The sequence below is a fragment of the Carassius carassius genome, unplaced genomic scaffold (assembly GCF_963082965.1).
Source record: "Carassius carassius unplaced genomic scaffold, fCarCar2.1 SCAFFOLD_61, whole genome shotgun sequence".
In the NCBI taxonomy this organism is placed as follows: domain Eukaryota; kingdom Metazoa; phylum Chordata; class Actinopteri; order Cypriniformes; family Cyprinidae; genus Carassius; species Carassius carassius.
This window is the reverse complement of record NW_026775074.1, coordinates 106,894-112,893: the sequence shown is the minus strand read 5'-3', so window position 1 is coordinate 112,893 and position 6,000 is coordinate 106,894. Positions and strand designations below refer to the sequence as shown.

General features: G+C 49.1%; 1 non-coding gene across 1 annotated transcript; it reads right to left on the bottom strand.

Annotated features, from left to right (window-relative positions):
* Nucleotides 1-4,794: 4,794 nt before the first annotated feature.
* LOC132134762 (U1 spliceosomal RNA) lies at nucleotides 4,795-4,958 on the bottom strand. Its single transcript, XR_009429756.1, has one exon. It is a non-coding gene; the product is annotated as a U1 spliceosomal RNA (small nuclear RNA).
* Between the last annotated feature and the right edge of the window lie 1,042 nt (nucleotides 4,959-6,000).

The following is a 6,000-nucleotide window of genomic DNA, read 5'->3' as shown; positions in this document are numbered from 1 at the left end:
TGTGGCACAGTTCCTCAAATATCTTAATGAGACCCCGCCGCCCACATGCCGGCTCTCCCGTGTGGCTTTCATTGGGATTAGGAGGGAAATCCAGAACTTGACCCGCCCAGTAAAGCGCAGCGTGGCAGTCCACGAGCTGGCTGTAAAACAAGCCAAGGAGGCCCGCCTGATCCCTAAAGCCACACTGCGAGCTTGCCGGGACTCTGCCAAAAAAATTTTTTCTGAGATTCTGGGTAAGTTTTTGAATCCTTTCTCCTCTCATTATTTGGCGATCAATGTGATCCTTTATGCTTCTCTTTTTTTCTGTGAAGATCGTCTGAAGACTAGTCCTGAGAAAAAGGACCAATGGTCTTTTTATGGACACCTCACCACTTACTGGGCCAGCATTTATGGTCACCGTGGAGGGGTGTTCCAAAATGTAACAATTAAAGAGGTGGAGGATGCCCGTGCGACAGCTACAGAAGGCCACTTTGTCATTATGGTGAGTGGTTCTCTTTCTCTCTGTCTCTCGTTGTCCACATGGTTTTCTTTAAAATAAAACTCAGCTTATGCCACTTCTCACTGTTTCTAAAGATATCAGCCCACAAGACCAACCAGGCCTTTGGTGCAGCCCAGCTGGCCCTGGACCAGGAGGAGTATGGGTGGCTTGAGGAATTCCTTTCACTCCGGTCCAACTTGGTAGGGGGACGAGTTGCAAACTATTTCTTCTTTACCTCAAAGGCCAGCTCCTGCAAAAACTTGAACAAGTATTTTCAGGATGCGTGGGCGAGCATGGGGTTACCAGGCACACCCACATTTACTGATGTGAGGACTGCCATCGCCACCCATGTAAGCATTCCTGTACTTGTCCCGGCTTTATGAGTTTCTGGTGTGTTTTTTTCTAACTCTTTGCCTATGCTGTTCTCTCTCCAAAAAGGCAAAGAACACTCACTGCCCGGAAGATAGGCACAAAGTGGCACAGTTCATCACCACCACAGCTGACAGGTTTTATGCCCTCAACCTTAATGCAAAGCAGGCAGCAGAACACCGTCGCCTCTTTGATACAGCTGTGGTGGGTGAGGAAGCTGATAGTCCAAGGCAGCAAGGTGCCAAGAGAAGAAAGACGACAAAACCCCACAAGATGCCAGCTGAGGAAAAGTCCTCATCCACCAGCCCAACGCTCTCTGACAGCCCTCCCGATGCCGAAGAAGGCCAGAAGTCTGGGAAATCTGCTTCAGTAAGTACAATTTCCCATGGATTGGTTTAACTGTTTGTGACAAGTAGACATGTTCACTAACACTTTGCCTTTCTTATTATTTCTATAAGGAAATAAGCACATTAATGAAGATGGTCCTCAGACGCAGACTGATGGTGAAGAACTCCCCACTTAAATCACCACAGGAAATAGCGTCTAAAAAGCTAGTGCAGCAAGTAAAAAAAGAGACTGGAGAAATTAAAAAAAAAATCCCCGTAAATAATTTATGTAGCTATTTAAATTGTTTGTTTTGATATTTTTTATGATAATTGTTCTACTCCTTTTATTTCTACGATAAAAAAGTAAGGTTATCTTTTTATTTGTTTTGATAGCCTGTTCCATTTTTCTTTTTTCTTTTTTTTGTAAATAGTTATAGTTAAGGTTAATATCAGTTTGCTCTGAATCTTTCTGAACATGTTTATTTATTTATTTTATTTTTCTTATATAATGCATTTATATAAATGCGACCACCCTCGAGTTCCTGGGTGGTCCGGTTCCTGAGTTATAACGGTTCAAATCCCACATTTTGGGGGCCGTAACTCGGACGCCCGGGGTCATAGGAACATGGGGCTGGTGTCGTCGGATAGAGCTCCCAAAGGTCTAATTTTGACCAGAGTTTGGTGTTGTTTCCCTTCTTTCCGAGTGAGTTATGGCCGGTCAAATTTTGGGACTTTTTGCATTTGCGGGTCCATATCTCTGGCCCCCGGGGGTCTATCGACTTGGGGGAGGTGGCTTCAGAGAGGGCCCTTCGAGGGCTATCAAGTCACCAAGTTTCAAGTCGCTAGGTCTCCTTCCATTTGACTATCAAAAATGTGGGGGGCCATAACTCCGCCCCCGGGGTGTTATGGATGGGGGGGCAGCGGTGTTCGGTAGGCCTTCTGGAGTTCTTACTCTGACCCGAGTTTGGTGCAGTTTGGCCCCGTTTTGGCGGAGTTACAGCTTGGCAAACTCTGTGACATTTTGGTTACCAAATAACCAAAATCCAACATTTTTTCTATGCATATTTCTACAGTATAATGGGATAAAACTTACAAAAACGGATTCCTCTGAGTGCCCTGAGTACAGTACAAGTGTTTTCTCTAGGCCTCATAAAAAAATTTTCTTCCGACTTCCACCCTCTCGAGCTGCCTTTTCTAGCCAGGGAGGGTGCACCCTGGCCGGCATGGATGAGTAGGTATGAGGGGGGTGGATGGTACTATTTTTTGCTAATATCTCCGCGAAGCGGTGGACCCCGAGGCTAAAATTCGGGGGATCCCTAGAGGATCGAGGGGCCTACCGTATGCGACCACCCTCGAGTTCCTGGGTGTTCCGGTTCCTGAGTTATAACGGTTCAAATTCCACATTTTGTGGGGCCATAACTCGGACCCCCGGGGTCATAGGAACATTGGGCTGGTGTAGTCGGATAGAGCTCCCAAAGGTCTAATTTTGACCTGAGTTTGGTGTTTTTTCCTCTCTTTTTGGGTGAGTTATTGCCGGTCAAATTTTGGGACTTTTTGCATTTGCGGGCCCGTATCTCTGGCCCCCGGGGGTCTATCGACTTGGGGGAGGTGGCTTCAGAGAGGGCCCTTTGAGGGCTATCAAGTCACCGAGTTTCAAGTTGCTAGGTCTCTTCCTTCCATTTGACTATTAAAAATGTGTGGGGCAATAACTTCGCCCCCCGGGGTGTTATGGATGGGGGGGGCAGCGGTGTTCGGTAGGCCTTCTGGAGGTCTTACTCTGACCCGAGATTGGTGCAGTTTGGCAAATAGTGGGTTCGTGGGACCCAGGGTGGGGGTCCGCAAGTGGTCCGCAGATGATCCGCAGTCATTGTGTGAACATAATGGTCAAATGGACAAATAGTGGGTTCGTGGGACCCAGGGTGGGGGTCCGCAAGTGGTCCGCAGATGATCCGCAGTCATTGTGTGAATATAATGGTCAAATGGACAAATACGGGGTTCGTGGGACCCAGGGTGGGGGTCCGCAAGGGGTCTGCAGATGATCCGCAGTCATTGTGTGAATATAATGGTCAAATGGACAAATAATGGGTTCGTGGGACCCGGTTGGGGGTCCGACGGGGGTCCGCATCGGTTCCGTGGTCATTCTGTAACTTTAAAGGTCAAATGGACAAATATAGGTTTCGTGGGCAAAAAAATCGTACACCCCCCATTCGGGTAAATGCCACTGTTTTAAACCTGAGGTGTACTGCTCCGTGCACCACCCTATGGAGAAGTGCTGAATGGCATGTAGGGGCCTCAAATTTGGGTGGGCTTCCGCGGGGCCCCTCGGGGGTCCAGATCCTCCTGCGCCGGTCAGGGGTCTCCCGTGGGCCAGCGCGGTCCGGCAGACATCGACGCCGCGTCCGTCAAAAATATTTTGGGGTCAGCGCGCAGGTCCCCTTAACCCACGTACACGAGCCCTCAAACTTATACCTGAATGGACGCTCCAAAAAAAAAAGGACTTTCTGGAGAAGTCAAGACGTGACATCCCTAGGAGCTTGCCATTCACCTCTTTAAAACAAAAGCGCACGCTGTGGTGCCTCCGCACGCCGGCACGGGCAGCCGACATGATGGAGGCACCAACAGCCCAGAAACTTAAAACAACAATAAATACAATAATAAATAACCAAATAAATAATTAAAAGACCTTACCTTAAAACGTGTTGGAGCCCGAAGCAGCAGAGTTCAATGTACCTCTCGAAGTTGTGTGACTCAAGATATAAAAAGATCTCGAGTCAGGAAACCTCCAAGAGGCGATCGCAGTCTAAACCGTCTGACAAGATACGTGATCTTAGCCAAAAGGCCGAGAAGCGATGCCGCTAAGACGCAGCGGGCAGGAAGCCGGACACGGCGATGCCCATCTCGGCTTTGGTAAGTCTGGGGGACCTAAAAACGCTGGGGGATGGTAGTACCCTTATGTAATGGGAATCCTTGGCTCGAGCCGAACCAGACGCAGGTCTCAGATTGGCTCGTCGCTCTGAGAGAATTTTCGGGTATTTGGGATTTTGTCGAAAACCTTCTTTTGCAACCTAGCGCCAGGTATTTGGCCCAGTCCCACCCAAAGCAGCACAGAAAGCTTCTCTGGAGTCTGCCTGTCAATAATCATCCCAAAAAAGTGGAAATTTCCATTCACCTTGGCGAGGGGACCTCAAAACGTGCTAACGTGGCGTGTCCGAGATGGCTCGAATGGCTATAACTCCAGGAAGGAATGAGATCCCTTCACCCAAATCGGCACACCTGTGCAGGGGCTCAGTCAGAAGCAAGGTGAAAAAGGGCGCTGCGACAGGCCACTCGGTGGCGCTGTAAGCGACAACAAAATTAATACCAATTGAAAAAGGCAACCAAACAACATGGAGACAGCTACAGCTAGGCTGCAGTCAGTCCAATCGACTTTCAAAGTAAGGTCTGTGCTATATTCGAACTGAACCACCCACCAGGGTCCGATTTTTCAAGAGCGTAACTGACTTTGTTTCACAGGTGCACAACACATACCTCGCATGTGACAGAACTCCCCTGTCCCCTGAAACGCAAAAAAAAACGCAAAACGCAAAAAAAACCTCTTCTGCTTTGTTTCACCAACAATTTCAGGGGAGAGCGCGAACGCAGTCCCCCACTACCATAAATTATGCAGTCGAGATTCCCGCATTTGGGGAATTCGCAGGGGTCAGCATGGCCGGAGTGCAATGGGCAAGCCTCGCCCTGGGTGAACCGCCTTCTTGATCATGGTGTCTCCCCTGCCAGGTAAGTATGAAGGCCCAGGCGGTCAGCCAGAGGTATGATTTGCGTCTCTACCGTCCACACCAACGGTTAGCCCCCCTCCAGGAAAGGAAGGATGGGTGCCTTCCGTTACTGGCCTGGAAACTGCCAAGCTCATGGGCCGGGGCTTCCCAACGCCGGTTTTAGATGACTCTCTTTAACCAAACACACCTGATTCGGTGCATCACCTCGTCTGTGAAAGACCTCAGGTGGGTGCATCGTTCATGGAAGAGTCCAAGACCCCAGGAGGGCGCATCAGGAAAAAAGTTCGCAATACACCACAGCATGGCAGATCTCATTCCTTGTTGCAAATACAGTTGCTATTTAATGAAAAGTGAGATACGCACCACATGTGGTGCATATGTGTGCCAAAATTCAACGCTCATTTTCATGCAAATTCTACAGTATTATCGGATAAAACTTACAAAAATGGATTCCTCTGAGTGCCCTGAGTACAGTACAACTGTTTTCTCTAGGCCTCATAAAAAAATTTTCTTCCGACTTCCACCCCCCTCGAGCTGCCTTCTCTAGCCGGGAAGTGTGCACCCTGGCCGGCATGGATGAGTAGGTACGAGGGGGGTGGATGGTACTATTTTTTTGCTAATATCTCCGCGAAGCGGTGGAACCTGGGGCTCAAATTCGGGGGATCCCTAGAGGGTCGAGGGGCCTACCGTATGCGACCACCCTCGAGTTCCTGGGTGGTCCAGTTCCTGAGTTATAATGGTTCAAATTCCACATTTTGGGGGGCCGTAACTCGGACCCCCGGGGTCATAGGGACATGGGGCTAGTGTCGTCGGATAGAGCTCTCAAAGGTCTAATTTTGTCCAGATTTTGGTGTTGTTTCTCCTCTTTTCGAGTGAGTTATGGCCGGTCAAATTTTGGGACTTTTTGCATTTGCGGGTCCATACCTCTGGCTCCCGGGGGTCTATCGACTTGGGGGAGGTGGCTTCAGACAGGGCCCTTTGAGGGCTATCAAGTCACCGAGTTTCAAGTTGCTAGGTCTCTTCCTTCCATTTGACTATCAAAAATGTGGGG